The following is a 22941-nucleotide window of genomic DNA, read 5'->3' on the forward strand; positions in this document are numbered from 1 at the left end:
AAGCAAACACAGGTAACAGAAACTGTTCTTACAGACAGGAACACGCTGGAACTTCACAGAGGTTTCACGAAGGCCATGAAAGAAAACAGGATTCTTGCTGTCCAGAACAACGCTGGAGATAACAAACCCATGCCTCCCCCAAGTCTTCCAGACTTCTAGGCCACAAGCCAAGATCAGAGACGCCGAGAAGCAAAGCAGGGTCACAACTTCCAGTTGATAACTCTCCACAAGGCTGCAAGGGCGGGCCTGCCTGTTAAACCCTGCTGAGGAGAACCACACCCAAACCCAGCTGTTGCCAATTCAATGATGCAAATACCTTTCTAATTGATCCCGTCTCTGAGCTGCACGTCGCTGTCTCATGTCAATTATAGCCTGTGCGTCTTCATCCAATGAGTCCAGGCTACTAGCTGGGGAGAGCCCCCCCCCCCGGGCTCTCAGGCTGCTCTACCTCCTCCTCTTCCTGACTTTCCTCTCCCCCGTCTGCCTGGTCCTCCCCCTCCTGTTCACTGTCCTCCTCCTCTGGGCATGGATCCAGCAGAGACGCAGCTGGTCCCTGAAGAGCCGCAGGCTGAATCACAACAGGGGGGAGGCTCTTCGCGTGTTTTTGTTCGGAGTTCTTTTGTGTACCTCTCTTCCGAAGCTGTTTGTGAAAGAACCTTGACATAAGAGTGGAGTTGGCTCTTTTTTGTCCATGTCTCGACGAAGCCAACACCTTCGTGGGACTTTTCGCAATTATCAAAGTGAGGATACTGGCAACAGTGGAATCAGTGAAGGAAGTGTACCTCAGGCCCTGTTTGTAGAGAATTCAAACAGTCGAACCCTGAGAAGGAAACCAAGCTGTGTGAAACGTCTCTCTCCTACACCTAGCCTAGGGATCAATTTTGCTCCCCATACTATCTCCTACTACAGCAAGTCTATCTCCTACTATCTCCTACTACAGCTAGTCTATCTCCATACTATCTCCTACTACAGCAAGTCATTAACGAGTCTTATCTAACTGATAACAGGGGACTTTCTCTGAAAACTAATGCAGCCTTTGATGAACCATTGGAAAGCAGTTCTTATTGGAATGAGGATCTTTCATCAAGAAGGAGAAGAGGTACAGGGGGCATCGAGTTCAATAAGAAAATCAATGGGGACTTCCGGTTTGGACGGGGCTGCAGCGGAGGCTCCGGGGCAGGGCTCTGTCCTCGAGGCTCCTTTTACCCCTCCAAAGGTCGCTATTTGTGATTGGATCAGACCCGGATGGTCTGATCGTAGAACAGGGGTTTCCCCTGATCCTGCGGAGCTGTCGCTGAAGCTTCGGAGGGAAGGGACCACCCTGCAGCTTTGGAGATGGGAGAACCGATCCTCGTCTCTTTGAGGATCTGGCCATTACAGTCCGACCATACAAGTGGGAAGCGAAGGAAACCAGAAGAAGAAGCAAAATTCTGAATATACTCTAGCAAAGCAGAAAAAGAAGACAAGCAGAAAAGAAGAATCTAAGGTACAAGCTTTCTTATGATAATTTTGAAAATAGCTAGAAAGATAAACTTTTTAAAATAAAAGGCGAAAAAAAAAGTTGTAAGAGGAAAAATCATATCCTTGGGCCAAAGTGAACTCATGGCTGGAACTTACCGCAAGGTAAGAAGGCGAGAATAAAACTAAGTATATTAGAAGATTTAAAAGAAAGAGGAGGCTTTTCACTATCTAACTGGAAACTATATTATTAGGCTGCCACCTTAACTTGGATTAAAGATTGGATAACATTAGAAAACAGAAGAATATTAAACTTAGAAGGTTACGTACTTATGCTTGGTTGGCATGCCTTTATTTGGTACGACAAGGATAAAACACATTCTTATTTTAAAAAACATACAATAAGAAAGTACTTACTAGAAGTTTGGAAAGATATAAAGAAAGATCATTTTTTAACTATTCCTGACTGGATTTCTCCATTAGATGCAATTTGCCACCCCAACTTGATGCAGGAAAGGAAGATATTAAAATATAAAGAATTAATAGATGATCAAATGAAATTAAAACCAAGACATAAATTACAGGAAGAGGGGATAAAAATAGATTGGTGGCAATATATCCAGATACAGTCTAGATTTCAAAGAGACAGTAAAATGTACATATTTAAGAAGAGTAAAAACTTCTTAGGTAACTTGTTAACCACAAATCAAAGTAAATTAATAGGGAAAGCATATAAATATATGATTGGATATAAAAATATAGACTTGACTCTAAAAGATAATATGATAAGTTGGTGCAAAAATATAGGTAGAGAAATCAATGTAGAAATTTGGGAGAAAGTTTGGATTTCAAATTGGAAAATGACAAAATCAGTTTCATTAAAAGAAAATCAAATTAAGATGTTTTATAGGTGGCATCTCCCACCAAATAGAATTGCTAAGATGTTCCCCATTACGTCCCCCAAGTGCTGGAAATGTAAACAAGAAATAGGTTCCTATTATCATCAATGGTGGACTTGTCACAAAGTTAAGCTATATTGGAAAATGATAGAAAAATTGATTAAAGAAATTGCACTACAAGAAATAGAAAAAAACCCAGAATTTTATTTATTAGATATAACGAAGCAGAAATATAAGAAATATATTTTTTATCTAGTCATTCATATTTTGACAGCGGCCAGGATAGTTTACGCACAAAACTGGAAGGGAGAAAATACTCCCAAGGAAGACGAGGTAATAAAGAAAATCTTAGATTGTGCAGAGATGGTTATGATGACAAGACGGTTGAATAATCAAGAAGAATCAGAATTTTATATTATTTGGAATAAAGTTTATGTATGGATAAATAAAAAGAAAAATAAAATTTAAATGACATAGAAAAGTGTAAACATATTAGAATAATTTTTTCTCTTTTTATTTTCTTATTATAATATTTGAATTATATAAAACAAAATTCTTCTTTTCATTTAAATTAGTATGTTGATTTTATGAATTAATAGTATATTATTTTTATGTATTAAAATAGACTTCTAAGATAAGTGGGGTAATTATAACCCCAACCTGACTACACAGGTGGTTCTTCCATGGACCCGAATACATCCAGTTTTGGGTTCCAGACTGTCCTCTCCAAAGTTGGGTCTTTTATTTGGCTGGTGCTTTTAGCCTCAGGACAGTTTTTTGGTTTGTTATACTGGTGGATGGGGACCATGTGGTATCGGCTAACAACTATAGCCTCTCTCCTGGATATCTTCATTTTAACACGGAACTATCCAGTGTTGAAGAAGATAATATTGTTTATGCTTCTGCTTTTGCTCCTGAGCTCTGTTGGTTATGCTGCCTGGTATTTTTATCCCTTTGGCCTTCAGCCTTCTATGTTTCCTTGGGGAGCAGTGAAATTGTTTCCCTCTGGCACCAAGAAGGACCAAGAAATGGGAGAGACTGCTGTATTTTCTGAGACCCAGCAACAGGCTTTTTCTCGGCTCCAGGCGCTGGAAAGACGTTTGGAGACCCTGCAGCTTCTTTGCTAGAATTCCAGAAAAGAAAGAACACAGAAGGTGCCACCCTGTCATATGAGGATACCCTGGTACTTCTGGATAGGCTGATGACTCAGCAAAAGGCAGCCATGAGAGAGAAGCTTGGTTCAGACATAAATCTTCATCTTCAGAAAAAGTTGAGTGCTTTCCGATCCCAGATGCAGAAGGATTTTGACAGTCTCCTGAAGAAAGTCTCTGAGACTCCTCAGTAGGGGGAGGCCCGGATGCTTGAGAAGACAACTCAATGGCAAAGTTCCATAAAAGAAGACCTAATGAATATTTTCCGAAAGGAAATGGATAAACTGGAGAAACGTTTATCAAGTCTGAAAAACAAACTTATGACTTTAGGTTCTGATCAGAAGGCATTGTCACGAAAAGTGGAATCTCTTCCAGGGCAGATCAAGGAAATGCGAGAAGATGTGGAAATTCAGTTTCCGACATAGTTTAGCCAACTCCTATCCCAATCTAGAGAGGATGAAACTGGAAAACATTTTGTTCAGCATGGAGAATTACAGGAGCAGCTACGCAAATTGGAGCACAAGATCCTTGCCAAGATCTTGAAGGACCAAGAATTGTCTGTGCAGCATGCTGGAGTCATGCTTCATAAAGAAGGAATTACAGGAGTGCCTGAGGAGCAAGTTCATCATATTGTGAATGATGCCCTGAAGCGCTGCAGTGAAGATCGTATTGGAATGGTTGATTATGCACTTGAATCTGCAGGGGCCAGCATAATCAGCACCCGGTGTTCAGAAACCTATGAGACCAAGGCTGCACTTATTAGACTTTTGGGCATACCATTGTGGTATCACTTTCATTCTCCAAGAGTCATTCTAAAGCCAGATGTCAATCCTGGACATTGTTGGGCCTTCCAAGGCTCCCAATGTTTTGCTCTCATTCACCTTTCGTGCAGAATCCATCCCACAGCTGTGACGTTAGAGCATATCTCCAAGTCGCTTTCCCCCAGTAGAACCATTACCAGCGCCTCCAAGGACATTGCAGTCTTTGGGGGCCTCATGTAAATAAATATCATCAAGACATTATGAAACCAGCTCCCCATGCACACGGAAATGATAAATGCATTCTCTTCTCTCTATACACTAATGACTGCATCTCATATGATCCATCTGTTAAACTACTGAAGTTTGCAGATGATACAACAGTGATCGGACTCATTCGAGACAACGATAAATCCGCATACAGACGGGAAGTTGAACAACTATCCTTGTGGTGTGACCAGAACAATCTAGAACTGAACACACTCAAAACCGTAGAAATGGTGGTAGATTTAAGAGAAACCCTTCCACCCTTCCACCTCTCACAATTCTAGACAACACAGTATCAACAGTAGAGACCTTCAAATTTCTAGGTTCTATCATATCTCAAGACCTAAAATGGTCACCTAACATCAAAAACATCATCAAAAAAGCACAACAAAGAATGTTCTTTCTGCGCCAGCTCAGGAAGCTCAAACTTCCCAAGGAGCTGCTGATTCAGTTCTACAGAGGAATCATTGAGTCTGTCATCTGCACCTCTATAACTGTCTGCAACCCAACAGGACCGACACAGACTTCAGAGGATAATCAGAATTGCAGAAAAAACAATTGCTGCCAATCTGCCTTCCATTGAGGACCTGTATACTGCACAAGTCAAAAAGAGGGCGGGTAAAATATTCACTGACCCCTCACATCCTGGACGCAAATTGTTTCAACTCCTACCCTCAAAACGTCGCTACAGATCACTGCACACCAAGACAACTAGACACAAGAACAGTTTTTCCCCGAACGCCATCACTCTACTAAACAAATAATTCCCTCAACACTGTCAGACTTTCTACTAAATCTGCACTTCTATTCTACTAGTTTTTCTCGTCATTCCTATCACCCATTTCCTCCCATGTTGACTGTATGACTGTAACTTGTTGCTTATATCCTAAGATTTTTATTAATATTGCTTCTTCATTGCTTATTTGACCCCTATGACAATCATTAAGTGTTGTACCACATGATTCTTGACAAATGTATATTTTATTTTATGTACGCTGAGAGCATATGCACCAAGACAAATTCCTTGTGTGTCCAATCACACTTGGCCAATAAAAAATTCTATTCTATTCTATTCTATTTAGGATGGCCCCAGTTTCTGAGAACTTTTAGCTCCACCCCTACCTCATTGATATTTATTTTTTTCTGGACTTTCTTTATTCAATGATATTTGTGGAACATAAGTAGTGTAATTTCTCAGTAACCTGAGTATGCTTTCTTTCAATGAAAACCTAGCTTGGTGAGGAACGGCTACATACCGTATTTTTCAGAGTATAAGACACACCTAGATTTTAGAGGTGGAAAACAAGGAAAAAAGTATTCTGAACCAAATGGCGTAGTACCGTAATGTATTATTTAATAAAATACTAGTGTAGCAGAATACTTTTTACAATTTTTATATCCATGTACAATTTTTACAGACTTCAAACTTGACACTTTTAAGACTAGTGGACTTCAACTCCCAGAATTCCTCCTCCAGTCATGCTAGCTGAGGAATGGGAGTTGATGTCCACAAGGCCAAGTTTGAATGCCCTTGCAACCTAATCCCTAATCCAGGGGTCTTCAAACTTGATAGCTTTAAGACTAGTGGACTTCAGCCAGAATTCTTCCTTCGGTCATGCTAAATGGGGTAATTAGATGCAAAAGCAGTCCTATTTTTGTGAAAAGTGGTCCATTTTTTGCCTTTTTTCCCACAAAAATGGGGTGGGCAAAGGGTCTGGGGAGCCTGCAGAGAGCTCCTGGGGACTGGGGGAATGGCAAAAATGCCCCAATGTTTGTGAAAAATGGGTGAAAAAAAGCCAATTTTTCACAAAAACAATGCCGTTTTTGCCATCCCCCAGCACCCAGGAGCTCTCTGATGGCTTTCCAGACCCTCTGTCCAAAAATGGGATGCAGGGGCAGGGCTTCAGGACAGCAAAAATGGCTGGACTCAGTTAATGAGACGCACCGACATTTCCACCCTCTTTTAGGGAGGAAAAGGTCCGTCTTATAATCTTAACTGCTTTGTGGAAATATTAACAATCCTTTGCTACTTTCTCTGAAAATACTGATGTTACTAAAACAGCTGTGGTAACTTGCCTAAGCTACCCCTGTAGGCTATCAAACTACCACACCCTATGTTAAGCTGGATGGTTCTGGAGTTGAGAAACTGCTTGGTGTTATAGCTGTTTTTAAATTGTTTCTTGAGATGCAAATGAAAAAAAAATAATGCTGGCAGTAGGAAAGAAAAGGAAGGTGTACCAGCAATGTAATCTGCTCCAAGTTGTTGTGTTTTTGGGGAGGGGTAGTATCCAGGAGGAAATTCTCCCCAAATCAACTTTCTGGAGAATACCAGGTTACGGAAGGCTAATCTACATATTGCCAACACACTGAGAAGAAAGCATGATGCGAGTTCATATAGTTTGCTATGGTATAGTATTTTGTTTTGACCTAGTATAGGTGAACCCAGTTACTGTTTTGATTAGGCTGCCATATTTGATGTATCTATATTCAGTGTTATCATTGAAAGGGTGACAGCAGCCCTTGACGTATGACCATTGACTCAACAACTGCTGAAAGTGAAATTAATGAGTTGCAAAGGGACTTCTGTCCAGTCCCCAAACCTATGATTGTTATAGTGCCAATGCAGTCATGTGATTAAACTTTATGTGGTCAAACTACTGGATTTCAAGATTTTACTTGTTATTTTTTTAAAAAAATAACAATACCATTTTTGGAAAAAATGCAGGAGGATTTGGAACCATTCAGACACCTTTTCTTACATTGAAGATATGTGATATTATTTAGCCCATTTAGCCTTTGTCAGAGTAGGGCAGGGATCACTTTACTGAAGCATCAGAATCCACCCTATTGCACAATCCTATGGACTTACTTCTTTATTGTTAATATGTTTATTTGAATCGTCTGCCTTTTAAAAGCCATATTAAAATATTTCTGAACAATAGACAAGGCTGAAGATGATGTAGCAGAAAAATAAAACTAAGCCTAGCCCCACTCTTTGGCAGAAAAGAATAGCTGCAGGGAGTTTTGCTTTTCTCCTTCTGCCAGATACAACATTTTGATGCAGCTGTTGAAAACCCTGGGAGTGATTCCTGGTTTGTGGATTAATGTAGGTGTATTAATCACTGCCTTTGGTGAACTACCTTGAACACCTGAATGAAAAAAGTGGTATAAATGAAATCACAACAAGCAGTGTCTACACATATCCATGTCTCCTACTGAATACAGCTGAATAAAAAGTAAAAAAAAATCCAAAAGCCATGGCCTACTGTATATATAATGTGCAAATCCCATTAGATATACAGTGCCGAGGTTGGTTGGAACATACTCAGAATATGTAAGAAATGTTTTGGGCAACATTCTTCTTAAAACTAAACAAGTTTGGGATTTGTTAGTGTTTGGTTGAGAGTCTGCCTAGAGATCTGATGCAAGTATTATTATAGAACCAGTCTGAACAACATCCTTCCCCCTCTCCTTTCAGTTAATGCTAGTTTTCAAGACCATAACTTGGTGATTGAGAATTTGAGTTTCATTCTCAAATAGAACTCTGGAGAATTACTTCAGCACTGAACCAGATCGACCTAAGGGCTGTCTCAGACAAGACATTTTGCTAAATTTTAATTTTGCACTATTCAGGAATAAGCAAACTTCTGTATTCTAAACATGTGCCAAAGATTACTTTTTCATTCATCAGGATATTAAGATTGATGTTTATGGATGTATGTTCTGCCTTTGGTAGATTTTTATCTTTTGCCAGAAATAAATATTCTCTGCCAGAAATAAATATTCTGTGCGTATGAGGACTAAGACTCAGGTGCAAAGCTTTTTCACATACATTAATGCATGGGAACAATATCTATTTATATTTCTTGTATTGTATCTTTTTATACTTCCTCTTAGAAGTCTGTGAACTGTTAGGTGATATGACTTAAATATGTCTGCCTCTCATTGTTAAAAAGGGTTCAGTGAATCAGTTCTCTGTTTCCATCACAGCATACTATTAGAATAATTTGCACAGCGGACAATAGATTCCCTAAGCTTTGTTATAATCTGCTCATGTGTGTGAGCATAGATCCTTCTATTTCTTGGCCACTTGTGTGGGAAGGAATTATCTGGATGTAAGCCAACATATTTTACCACTTTTCTCTAGGAGTGTTGGACACTCTGCTTTCTGAGCGTCAAGTGTCAGACATTAAAATGGATGTACAACTTGCTATATTCTATGTGATTTTCCCAAATAACAAGATCAGGTGGATATTTTTAAAAATAATTTATCTTCAAAGGCATTTATAGGATTTGATAATAAGTTGTTATGGACACAGCGTCTGTGCTCTAAACTGTTCTTTGGCAGTTTTAGCATCTGTATTCAGTAAACTCTTAAGTACATTGTGGAAAAATACATTTATACATATGCAAATGTTTTCTCTTATCAGAAGTACTTTGACTGACATTGAGAAGTTTGCGGGCACAGCAGTGAGTAGCAGTTTTTTTATGTCTCAGAGTAGTTGACAAAATAATACATTTTGAAGTCCTATCCCCCATTTTCCAACAGATACAAAGACTGGCAGTCTTTCAAGATAAAGCTTTAGAAAGTTGGTATCCCAAACAGAGTATGATTTTCTTCTTTTAAATAAGCAAAGTAGAACATTAAAATTTGAGTAGGTATATATGCGGTACAGATAGTCCTTGACTTAGGACCATTCAGAGTTACGACTGTGCTGAAAAGAGGAACTTACCAAGGGTCATGTCACTTACAGCCATTACAGTTTCCCCATGGTCATGTGATCAAAATTTGGGTCTTTGGCAATTGGCATGTATTTACAAAAGTTACAGCATCCTGGATGACATGACCACTATTTGCAACCTTCCCTGGGAGCTTACAACAAGCAAAATTGAGGGCCAAAGCCAGATTTGCTTAACTAATTGTATTATTCAGTTAACAACTACCATCAAAAGGTCATAAAATCGGGTGCTACCCATTTAAAGATTACATTGTTTGCCAGTTGAAGTTCCAGTCCCAATTGTGTTTGTAAGATGAGGACTTATTTGGATATATTGGTTCGCATCCAATTTTTTATACTTAGAATGATCTCTCTTCTGCTTTAGAGCACCCTCCTACCCCCAGTCTTTCAAAGGGATAAGGATTCAAAACAGCAGATTTTAAGAAAGTACAGGGAAGTACTTTCACATCTAATAAGTACAAAATGTTTCTGTTAACGGAAGCATACAATTAAATTCCATTTTTTGTTTCAAATATATTCTAAATAAATATTTTGTAAACCAGGCTGAGGAAATGTTTGTTTGTTTTTTTAAATATAGCAGATATATCAGGAGAGACATAACTAAAATAGAGAATAGGTATTTTTCTATTTAAATCTTGTTTGGAAACATTGCATTACCATCTTAATCCAATGTGTAGCTCAGTACATAGAGACTCATAATATTTGATCTTGTAGGAAAAGTGGTCACAATTCAGATGCAGAGTGGAGCTGTTGTGTGATGAGCACAGCAGCTCGCAGAGAGCCTAGAGCCCCAAAATTGAATTCTGACATTAACTTAGCACGGTGTGCGCAAGTGTGGCTTGCAGAAACACAGTTGAATTGTTGTCACATCACACTCCTATTCAATATGGATAAGGCTGCTCTTTAGGATATTGCTAAGTTATATTACACGGCTACATTCTATGTAGTGCTAAATTACAAACAAATCATATACTAGTTAGTGGAATATGCGTACTGGCCTCTCTAGGTCATGCAATGCAGATACCTTACAAGGTTATTGTGAGGATTTATCTAAATATATTAATGAGCATAATAACGATGATGTTAGGAAGATCAGAAAGACTATGACAATGACTTATGCCTTTCATCTATGCGGCAATGTTGACAGACTACTTATTAAGGAATATAAGAAGGTGGGGAATGCTGTAAGTACACCAGACAGATGAAGGAGTAAAAAGGGCATTGGAAGAAGGATAGTGAAGATGTATAGTGCTAGTATATCTTGAAGGCTTATTGAGTACTGGAGAAACCACATTCGCCTATAAAATAACACTAAATGAAGGGGGGGGGGGAGAGAGAAACCTGGCAAGGGAAAGTATTACATTAGTGGTTCTCAACTTGGAAGTTGGGACCCCTTTGGGGATTGAATGACCATTTCACAGGGGTCGCCTAAGACCATGGGAAAAGACAAATTTCCCATGGTTTTAGGAACTAAAGCTTCTATTCTGGTGACTTGGAACATCTGACCATCTGGTGATTACAGTGGGGGTGTCCCTATGACTTTCATGCCAATCAGCTTAAAGCTCTGTTGGGAGAATTGGTGCTAGACTTATGATTGGGGGTCACCACAACATGAGGAACTGTATTAAGGGATCACGGCATTAGAAATGTTGAGAACCACTGCATTACATTGTCAGTACATAAAAAAGCAGGCAAAGCAGCTAACAAGTCCTGACAATGGTTAAGGGCAAGAAAGTTGAAGAAAGAGATAGAGAAGCTAACTCTGGCTTCCAAAGGCCAAGCTTAAGAATCAGTGTATACAAAGCCAGAATTGAGAAGACAGCAAGAGTACTTCCCCTTCAAAGAAGCTGAAGAAACAGTGAACAACCTACTTAGCTACTGCAGGAAGGTTGCACAGGCTGACTACAAACAATAGCATGACAAAGTAACAACAATGGTCCATTGAAATATCTACAAGAAATACCACCTCCCTGCAAACACAAAGTGGTGAGAAAATGAAGAAGCTAAGGTGCTCTGGAACTTGATAATTCAAACACTAACACTGCAGACTTCACAGTTGTCAGTAAGACAGCTGAAAAAGTCAGGAGAGCGGATGTGGATGTACCTTGGGACAGCAAAATAGAAGAGAAAGTACTGGAGAAAAATAGAAAACAAAAGGCCTGCAAATAGAAGTAGAAAGCAAAGATAGTAGCAATAGTGATAGACATCTTGGTTGCAATCTCAAAACACCACTGGCAGGGACAAAATCACCACCAGTCAATTGCAAAAGGCAGCTTTACTTGCAACAGCTTCCATCCTCTGACAATATCTTTAACAGGCTCTTGGGAAAGACTGGATAGGTGGAAAGAAATGCCAAATCAATCAGCTTACTATACAATGAACTATACTTTCATATGCTGCCCAACACTCAGCGACTCTTTGCAGTTATCCATACTTTTTATTAGATACATAACTAATCAGCTCTTTCTTGGAGCAAAAATGGGACCAGGTTGGTGGTGGTGAGGAGAAGCTTATTTACAGATGTAAGCATAGATTTGTGAAGCAGTGAAAGAAGCATTGAGCAGTACAAGCCAACTTTTCCCAACTTGGCAGTGAACACGGCTATGATACCTGGGAATGATAACAATTACAATTCAAAAATCTCCAGGCACCAATTTTGCTTATTTACTTCCTCTCATTTCAAAAGCTTTATAAAATGTTAAAAGAAATCCCAAAATATGAGTAAATAACACCTCTCTTATGGGACAAGGATATCCAGTGTTTGACTGCTTTACTTCCTCATTCTTCTGACAGTGGTTTAATTTGAAACAAAAGGTGTGATTTTCTAAGTAGTCACCTACTAGTTTTCGGAGAGAGGCGGCATATTATTATTATTATTATTATTATTATTATTATTATTATTATTATTATTATCTTTTAAGAGGCCTCTTAAAATTAAAACCTGAATGTCTCTTAAGAGATGTTATAGTAATAATATAGATCTTGGATTTGTGCCAGTGCAGGAATATTGTAGGAGAAGGACTGTCAAAGCCAGGGAAGGGATAAAGGGTGGGATCAGTTTAGAGTAATTAGAAGCTAAAACATACTAAGACCAGTCCCCCTTGATTTCTGTTATCCTTATCTAATCCTTATTTGTTACCAGGTGCTGACTGGGAAAATTCCTGGGCTTTTAGCAATAAATCAGTTAAATCAATCCTTCTTATGTTGATAGTTTTGTTCTGACAGTACATATTGTTTCTGAATATTCATATTGTTCAAAATCAAGAGTAAACAATGGCTCCAAACTATTGTGGTTGGGTATCTTCTGATCAGAGAAAGATTTTGAAAATTTGATGCTGAAATACTGATTCCACCCTCCCCCACATCCCAAACGCAGTGCTTTCTCCACTCCATGGATGAAATTGTTTGACTGAATTAAATCCAAATGTAAACTCATCTCAGCGATAGTCTATCCCCCTCCCTACTTACCTAAAAACTCAGAATTTAGAATAATTTTATTAATTTGAATGTACACTAATCGGCTTACATTAAAATGAAATTTCATTGCATACAGCTCTTAAAGTGTTACCACCTCCAATATACACTACATAAACATGACAAAGTAAATAAATACAAAATTATTTACCCACATGTATGACATATTGATATATTAATGCTATATTACTAATTTTATATAATTACTTAATAAAAATAAGCTATCTTCATATATAATATTAAGTTTATAATGACTTTCTCATTCTAGAAGTGTCTGAGTTACACAGATAATGTCTCTTTTTGACCATTAAGCTCAAGATCAGTTGTCCTGATTGTGTCCTCATTTTTTTCTCTTTAAAGAAAAGAACAGTAATGGACAGTGCGATTCGCTTCAAGTTGATTAGTGACCTAGTTTCTAGAGCATTAGTCATTTAGGCCAAATTGCAGCAATGAAACCAAATTCCTTCATATCAAAATGTGCTTAATAGATTGACAAAAATTATTGTGGATTGAAACTTTGATGCATATAGCTTGCCAAAGGCAGATTGAAAAAACGGGAATGCAGTTGTGACTAATTAAATGTACTGGGAAATTGAAAGTAATTAAAGTGAGTTGTGACCAAACCCTGCAGGAAAAAGAGAATCAATGTATGTTTGTCCTGTTCATGACATCCTCTTCCTCTCTGTCAATAAAGTCATTATGTGCAAAAATTGTTCTATATACAGTACAGTGATCCCTCTATTATCGCGAGGGTTCCGTTCCAAGACCCCTCGCGATAATCGATTTTTCGCGATGTAGGGTTGCGGAAGTAAAAACACCATCTGCGCATGCGCGCCCTTTTTTCTATGGCCGCGCATACGTAGATGGTGGAGTTTGCGTTCCCCGCCGCCCACACAAAGGGGAAACCCCGATTCGGCTCCTCGCTGCTGCTGCGCTACCGAGCAGATCAGCTGCTGGGCGGCCGAAGGAACCTTCCCTGGGTCTTCCCCCTGTTGCTGGTGGGCGGGCGAGCGGCGGGCATCAGCGAGGAGCCGGGGTTTCCCCTTTGCGTGGGCGGCCGGGAAGACCCAGGTTGGGGGCTCGGGGGGGTGCTGGGAAGCCCCCCAGGCCGGCTGCGACCTTTTAAAACAGCCGCGCCGCTTCCCAGCTGAGTCCTGAAGCCAAACGCGGAAGTTCGCCTTTGGCGTTTGGCTTCAGGACTCAGCTGGGAAGCGGCGCGGCTGTTTTAAAAGGTCGCAGCCGGCCTGGGGGGCTTCCCAGCACCCCCCCGAACCCGGGTTGGGGGTTCGGGGGGGTGCTGGGAAGCCCCCCAGGCCGGCTGCGACCTTTTAAAACAGCCGCGCCGCTTCCCAACTGACTCCCGAAACCAAACCCGGAAGTGGTGTTTTTTTAAATTAATTTTTTTTAAAAATCGCGATATAGCGTTTCGCGAAGATCGAGATCGCGAAACTCGAGGGATCACTGTACTACTAAAACTCTTGCTTCTGTAATCTTTAACTGACTGAAACAGTGTGTCATGGGGCAGCAATTTTTGAAACAAGGTACCTCAAATGGACTATATTACAGAACCTGTCCAGAATCTTTGATCATGATTTCTGTAGGATTGAAATTTGACAGATTTGTAATCGTTTCAGTGCTGCCATACTACTGCCCAGAGGTTCAATGAACTGGTCCTGCCCCAGCCCTTTGGAAGTTGGATCAGCTTTTTAACTACAGGCCAGGTAGAGCAATCCATCCTGCCCTAATCCTTCACAGGCCTGGGAAACTGGTCCCACTATCAACTGCTGGAGGACAGTCAGCTACAGTGAAGCAGCAGGAAGTCAGAAATTGCTCCTATTCCCATTGCTTTTTGGCCTTGGTCATTCTGCTTCTCTGTTTAGATAAAGAATTATTTCGAAAACAAATAATAATTAATCACATGTACTTGTTAAAATTCTATCAAAGAGGGAATTTGGATGAGTGATATAAGTGGTAAAAATGACATTGTTTGTGCTGTTCCTTACAATGTTTAAGCATGTAAGAATCCTTTCCTCTTGCAATATACAAGTCTGATCAGATTCCATACTTTGATGCAAGAGGTGATGAATTCTTGTGGAAAACTTATGTAATACCGAGCACGAGTGACTTGCAATTTGGGTCAGTCTATCTGTTGCCTTTGATCATTTGGAACCTGAAAGTCCAGATATTACATTGCTTGTGTACCTATAGGGTGGATACAGGTGGATAACTGAAATTATGGAGCCACATAGGTATTAATGGCTAGATATGAGAGTGAAAAGAGGAGTGAGGCTTACAGCTTATTATTTCCTGGAATTCCTATGATGTGTGGCAATAGACAGGATGTGGAGAGTTGTAATCCTGATGATCCCCTGTGATATTTTGCAATTAGTATGGCCTAATGGCAGGCTGAGAGTCAGCACCAGTTTTGGATCAACTTTATTCAATTGTTTTTTTGGCAACCTAATTTTTTTACCTAATACAGATAATTCTTAGGAGGAAAAAGTACATGAGCGGTACTTTATACATATTTTGTGTAAACATTACATTTTATTTAAAATGTAAATAAACATGACCTAAGCATAGCCCATAAAATCATCTGCCACAACGTCCTTCCTGTCAACAATAAATAATAATTTATAATAATTTATAATAAATAAAAGCCCATAAAATAATCTGCCACAACATCCTTCCTGTCAATGACTACTTCAGCTTCAACCACAACAACACACAAGCTCACAACAGATACAAAAAGTAAACCAACTTAAACTTGACTGCGGGAAATATGACTTTAGTAACCAAGTAGTTGATGAATGGAACTCACTACCTGACTCTGTAGTATCATCACCTAAGCCACAAAACTTTATCCTTAAACTATCCACTGTTGATCTCTTCCAATTCCCAAGAGGTCAGTAAGGGTCATGCATAAGTGCACCAGCGTGCCTTCCGTCCCCTGTTCTAATGTTTGTCTCTCACTAGTATCATGTGTATAAACACTGTTATAACTTTGTATACCTCTAATATGTAATTGACAAAGCAAATAAGTAAATAAATAAAAATAAATAAATATGTATTTATTGTAAGTTATCTTAATATACAGATGTTCATACAGTTCTTGCAAATGTTAGAAGAAAAAGGTTCTGGGTTCAAATCCAAGTTGGGTTACAAATAAACATGCTAGGTGACTGCTTGAAAAGGAAGGTAGTTTTTATCTGACAGCTTAACATGGAATATAGCAAAGGAAGTTTGAAAACTTAGAGGACAATAGTATTTAGAGTAACAACAGGCTTTCATTGTGAAGTAATGGGCATTTATGTGAAGTATGTTAAATGTGCAAATTGAAGTGTTCCTGCCCTGGGAAAGTGTGAAGTCCAGGAGGGAAAAGTTCATTCCTTATCTTGTGGGGTGTGTTCAAAACTCTTATGTGGTGTGGAATTTTATGAGGGATCTGGCATTTGACAGTCTTGTGATAAGAGATTTCTCTTATCTTGAGAGGTTTCTGTTTTGTTTGTTCGTTTGTCAGGGTCAGCTGGCTTTCTAGAGAGTGGTGCTTAATCATTTTCAGCTCAAGGGTCAATGCTGACTGAGAAAGTTTAGGTGGTTTTTCTTTGCCTGCAGATCAGAAGTGGAGGCGAAGCCTGCCACATGACCTGGCTAAAAGAGGACAGGAAGCCACAGGGGCTTTTGTCTTCCAATATAAGAAAAAGAAAATTAATTTAGACTTCCCACAATTTGATGCCCTACATCAGTGATGGCGAACCTATGGCACATGTGCCACAGCTGGCATCCAAAGCCATGTCTGCCGCACACGAGCCATTAATAATGATGATGATGATGATAATAATAATAATTATTATTATTAATTAGATTTGTATGCCGCCTCTCTCCAAAGACTCAGGGCGGCTCACAACAATAATAAACAGTCTACAAATCCAATATTTAAAAAACAATTTAAAAACCCTTATAGTAAAATAATCACATAATCCAGTCAAACCATACACAAACCAAGATAGTTGGGGGATATGTCAATTTCACCATGCCTGGCTACAAAGGTGAGTTTTCAATAACTTACAAAAGGCGAGGAGGGTGGGGACAGTTCTAATTTCCAGGGGGAGTTGATTCCAGAGGGCCGGGGCCACCACAGAGAAGGCTGTTCCCTACCGGGCCCATCTGAAATGTGGAAATGGAAGAGCTGTGGGGGTTGTGCATGCATGAGCAGGAAATTGGGCATTGGGGGTGGTGGTCTTGCACAGATGCGCAGGGGCAGGGCATTTGGAGGGCATTGAATTATAGATGTGGGCATGCACGTGTGCGCTATCGCGTGTGCACATATGCTTTTGGCACCCAAGGGAAAAAATGTAGGCACTGCCCTTCTTAATGGTAAGGTACATATGCTAAGGTACACAGAATGGTAATATACACATGTTGGGTCTTAACATTGGCCATGGTGTGTGGAGCTGCTAATTCTAGATAAAACAATCCTGGTTTATGTACTGTTATTAAGGCTCCTTCAGGTTGAACTTGTCTCTTAGTGACTTCACAGACACATCCTCTGCTGGTCTTTGAACAACAACTTCATGTTGCTTGAATACATATGTACTTTATGTTTGAAGTCTTATTACAATTCATTATCTTAACAATCACTTGTTCAAGGCACTGAATAATGAGACTTAACAATTGCTCCTCAAAGTTGTGGCTGCCCCAATATCCCCACAGCCATGTGATCCTGATTTGGGCACAACATTTACAATTTGTAACCTTCACAATTGGTGTCCAACAGCAGGAAGTGGCAAGTCATATAACATTGTATTTAATGGCCTGCGGTGATTAACTTAATGACTGCAGCCAGATTTGATAAACTCTTATAATAAGTCAGGTGAAGTTAGGTGACTTTTCACTTTACAACTGGGTCACTTAGCAACATAGTTGCCAATCCCAATTGTGGTCGATAAATGAGGACTACCTGTAATGTAGTCTTTCCTGTAGGACTTTTCAAACTCCAGATGCAGCAATCAGAGTGAAAAAGTTGAGAATCTTTGCATTACATCTTAATGCTATGATATTAATGTTAGTATAATATTTAACACAGTATAAATAATTGAATCATTAAATATTTAATAATATTTAATATGCTATTATACATTTAATAATTTAATAGTTTGGGCTTTCTTAATCTCTTGTGCGCACCCGGACAATTTTAGTTTATTCAGTAAAGCCAGTCAAAGCTTAATATGACTTGATTTCAGTAATTGTGTATGTAATTGATACACTCCATTCATAAATGAAAATATTCATTGCAAATTGGACATAAGGATGAAGTAGTATTTCTCTAGTATTTTAATCCTAGAATGAGTTCTCTAGAGATATGACGCTATCATTTCAATGAAGAGAAATTTGTTCCTGCTGTTAATGCGGAAGAGGGAGCTAACCTTTTCCTGTGCTTCACAATTCAGTAAGCAGTGGGAAGACAGATTCTTGGAGACAATGCTACTTTTCCTGCCTGTAGATATCTATTTTTGGAAATGGGTCAACTTCCTTTTGCTGGACACATTAGTGCTCTGGTGCCTAGGAGCACTTGCTTTACAATTTTTCTGTTTGTTACACATGCATTAGAACTTATCCGCATAACTATTTGTGGCAGCCCAGTGTTTCATGAATTGAAGCAAGTTAATCACAAGGAGAAGATGACATTTTGAGACAGGATAGGTTGAATTTCAAGTTTCAGGCATGCATTGGATTTTTCAAAAGACAAATGGATGTAACAAAGAATACATTACGTTTCCATGTTCTCCTGATTGGTTAAAATACCGTTATAATTAATACATCAGTAAGCTGGCTAGTATATAATCAAAATGACATTGCCATTCATGCACATTACCCTTTGTTAGTGCAAGCTTTGGGGTAATTTACAGTTTCTCTAAGAATCTTATTTGATTAATATGGAAGACAAGCTGAATCTTGAAATACTTTTTTCAGACAATGACTCTTATAACTGAGCTTGTTTTATTGTGAATACCACAGGCTAAAGCTGGGAGCTCCTCAGAGAAAAGCAGTTGAATCCAATAATTTTTGTTTGCCTACCTCCCTTTATATACATCATGGGTTTCACTGAGGGCTGCATCAGGGTTGTGTTTGACCAGTTTGCATCAGGGGGCTGGGGTGGGTGTGGCCAGGTGGCACTTGTGTCGGGGGCGCCTGTGGTGGCCCAAGTACTCTGCCAGCAAAAACAGGCTCACAAGCTCTGTTTTGGCTGTGATGGCCTCCTGTAATCCCGTCAGTGATGTTTATTTTTACGTGAAAGGACTGCCCTTTGCTTGCAGCGTCGCTGCGGTGTCCTTTTTCGTAAAAATAACAATGTTTATTTTTACGTGAAGACCTCCCTTTGAAGGAGCTGGGGAATCCCTCCCACGAAGAGATTCTGGGGGCAGAGCTTTGATGTCACCGGCAGGTTGCTAAGGACGCCAAGGTGATCACTTCCTGGATTCTATGGAATCCAGGAAGTGATCACCTTGGCCTCCTTAGCAACCTGCCGGTGACATCAAAGCTCCGAACGCCGAACGCGATCCCGAACTTTGCCTGAAGTTTCCAAAAATTTCGTGTTCGTGTTCGGTATACCGAACACCGCAAAATTCGGTACGGACCCGAATTGTTCGGGTTCAGTTCGCCCATCACTAATGATGAATGCTTTTAAACTATATTGGAGTTTTTAAAAGTCTTTTTAATCATATTAATTGGATTTTTATATGTATTTGCTATGTTCTTTTGATATGGTGTGAGCCGCCTGAGTCCTCGGAGAGGGGTGACATACAAATCCAATTAAATAAATAAACAAACAAACAGACAGCCTTTTCATTTGCCAAGCACTGAAGTAATTGCTGGAAAAAAGCTGCTGGGAACCACCAAGATTCAACAGGTTTATTTAGGTTTCCAAATGTTTGCAGGCTGAAGAGCTTCTTGAATAATTTTCATTGGGGCTGATGTTGGCAGTAGCACATTCTTAGATATATTGAAGTGAAAAACACTGCAGTAAAATTTTCAGTTTAGTGGATATGAATATAATGGACTTCAGATGTATTGGACAAAATTCATGTTGTCTATATCACTTGACATAATTTGGACAATGTGTATTATTTTTAAGCTTAACTAACACAGAAGTTTTTTAACCTCAACTAATCCCCCAACTCTTGTTACTGAAATTCTGAGGTAAACCAATTACCTCAGCCTGCCATAACTGGTTTCCAGCTATGGATAAATAGAACTGCTTGGAGTGGAGTGAATTTTTATATTTATTCTGGGCAAAGGAAGAGGAGAACAAATCTTGAGCAATATCTTGGAAGTTTTTTCAAGTCCAGTTAGTGCTTGTTTGAAAATAAAATATTGAATTAAATGGAGCCTTTTAATTTCATTTAGAAATTATATAAATAAGTGTTTCTGTTACACTTTTAACAGCTAGTAATAGTTTTCCAAATGTTTTCATCAATGGTCACTCATCAAAGTAGAGTGAGGTAATAAATCATAGGTTCCTCACTGATCCACATTATTAATGACTCGGATGAAGAGGCAAAGAGAATACTTTATCAGAGTTGTAGATTATGCAAAATGTGATGGAATAGCTGATGCATGTACATGAATAAAATGCAAAACGGTCTTTATAGGTTAGCAAAATATGCTTAGCAGAATTTAACTAAGACAAATACATAGGGGTAACTAGCATGTTAATGAGGTTTTTGACAATGATCTTGGAAGAATTGTTTGCAGACAGTTTGACGTGACTGCAAAAAAAAAAAAAAAGCAAGAAACTCAGTTATTTTAAGAGGTACAAGCTTGTTTCTCTGGAGACTGGAATGTGTGCCAGGCATCAGAGTCTGTGTTTTGACTTGTGTAATATTGTAGACTACATGTGACTCTGGACATATGAGATAGGCTATGAATCAGGAAGTTACTTAAGAACTCCCTAGCTGATGTACCAGTCTCTTCATTTTATTTGCAGTGAGGGGGATAACATTGTCCTGCTTTACATTATCTCATCAGTTCTTGAAATGGCCCTGAACAACAAATTGTTTTGAGATTACAGATAACCCTCTTTAATTGCATCTCACTATTATGTTTTTAATTTTGTTGTGAACAAGTAATGGGGATTGGGGAAAGGGGTGACAAAAAAAGCCTTTGTTCTTCAGTGCATTTATGCAAATTCAGCAGAGTTTTTTCCCCATAGGGGTACAGATTCCAAACTTAACTTTTGTGCACACTAGTTCGTGTTTCCTGAGCTTTTTGAATCATGGTATTATTGCTTAGGAGGGAGAGTAACCTTTCCCACTCACTGCATGTTTTCCTCTAGAAAACCTGAATCAACAGTTAGTGGCCTTGCAAACTGTTCACTTGGCTTACCATATTTTTGTTTTGTTTCTGTTCATCTATTGCCAAGTCTGTGTTTTCATTGTCTTTTTATTAGATTAAAAAAACTCCAAATGTATTTTTTTCTGCATCAGAAGCCAAACTGCCCCATTTCAACCATGCATTTTAGCTGATTGGGGATTTGCTGAGACTACTGGTCTTTTTGCATGTGGAAGAACCATTGAAGATCTGTATACTGCACGAGTCAAAAAGAGGGTGGTGAAAATATTTACTGACCCCTCGCAACCTGGACATAAATTGTTTAAACTCCTGCCCTCAAAACGAGGCTATAGAGCACAGCATAACAAGTCAACTAGACACAATAATAGTTTTTTTCCTGAACACCATCACTCTGCTGAACAAATAATTCCCTCACCACACACTAGAACTTGCATGGGAAATGTTTATTGGGTGGGGGGGAATCAACTTTGTTTTTTAAATTTCACACACTGCTAGCTGTTGCAATGGAATTTTTAAGCACTGCAACACTGCCATTATTTATATAGGATGTTCAATATGTTTATTTCATTTTGCTGTTTTCTGGAAAAAGGTCAAAGATGTCCTCTAATCAAAATAAGGCAGTGGTTAGAATACTATATTTTTGACCTTGAATGTGAATGTCAGGTTCAGAAATCAGTTAGCCAAAACTTAGTTGGTTGTTCTCAGTTTTGAAGCCTAACATATTCCTTAATTCTAATGAAGGTTAAGTGAGAATAGTGTATGATTACTTGAGGCAGGATAGAATAATATGTAGTATCTAAAGGAGGTCATGCATGGGGAAAACATTAGATGGATAAAGATTTAATTTTCTCTCTGTTCATCTGCCCAATTTCCCTTATCCTTTTGCCCGTTAAGATGCCAGATTTGCAGAAAAGTTGCTGGAGTAGAGACAATATTTCAGCTGCTCCAGCTCCACTGTTCAGAGCAATTATAGAAGTAGATAGCAAAAGAGAATGATACACTAATGATGTGAATGATGTACTGTACTAACAAATTATTCACCTGAAAGTTAAAAGTTGGAATACCCACTCTGGGCAAACAGCTAGGAAACTAGTTTGTGTAAGCCTTGTCATATGGTACTGTTAGAAAGTTAAGCTTTTGTTGGCCTTGCTTAGACATGGAGGTTATATTATGTTAGAATTTGGTAGAACAATTAAAAATATGTTCTACTACGCATACATTCCTTTCATGAGTAGGTAAGGAATGTCTTTTTAAAAATGAAATTGAAAAATAGGAAAAGTATCAGCAGCCTTGACCTATTTATAAATAACAATAACGGTGGGATAAAAATCAAATGAGTAAACAAACATATACTACTGAACTCCTGTTTTCTTTCGGTTTGCTTTCCATTGTTCGGTCTTTTTTGAAACATTTTTTTGTTCAGTATCAGAGCAAGACTGGGAACTCAGTTTCTTCATGCAATGGGCTCCAACAGAGGCAGAATGAAATATGCTTAACTTCTTCATGTGAAATTTTAATTCAGCTTCTATTCATCAATACAGCAAAGAAAAAAAATGGGAGGCGGGGCTAATTGTGTAATGGCAAGTTAGGCCCTGCAGAAAGGTTTTTACAATGTTTGATCAAGCTTGAAGTTTGACTGACTGATGACTGTACTGTATACTTGAACCTTCAATAATGTTGTTTATTATATTAAGTCACTTTATTTAAAGAAATAGCGAGGGCAGAAAGTCTAACAATATAGCTTTGTTCTTCCTATCTATCACAACTTGGAGAGCCACAGATGAGGGAAAAGTCAGCAGATTAATGTTTTGCTGATTCTCAGTAGATTTAAGTGCATCTATTT

At 38.9% G+C, this 22941-nt stretch overlaps 1 protein-coding gene and 1 pseudogene across 1 annotated transcript in view; both read left to right on the forward strand.

The window, feature by feature from the left end:
* Positions 1 to 22941, forward strand: part of CCDC85C (coiled-coil domain containing 85C) — a 186084-nt gene that overhangs the window by 9186 nt on the left and 153957 nt on the right. The window lies entirely within an intron of this gene.
* LOC139156752 (SUN domain-containing protein 2-like) lies at positions 692 to 4509 on the forward strand (annotated as a pseudogene).

Source organism: Erythrolamprus reginae, chromosome 1, assembly GCF_031021105.1.
Source record: "Erythrolamprus reginae isolate rEryReg1 chromosome 1, rEryReg1.hap1, whole genome shotgun sequence".
Classification (NCBI taxonomy): Eukaryota; Metazoa; Chordata; class Lepidosauria; order Squamata; family Dipsadidae; genus Erythrolamprus; species Erythrolamprus reginae.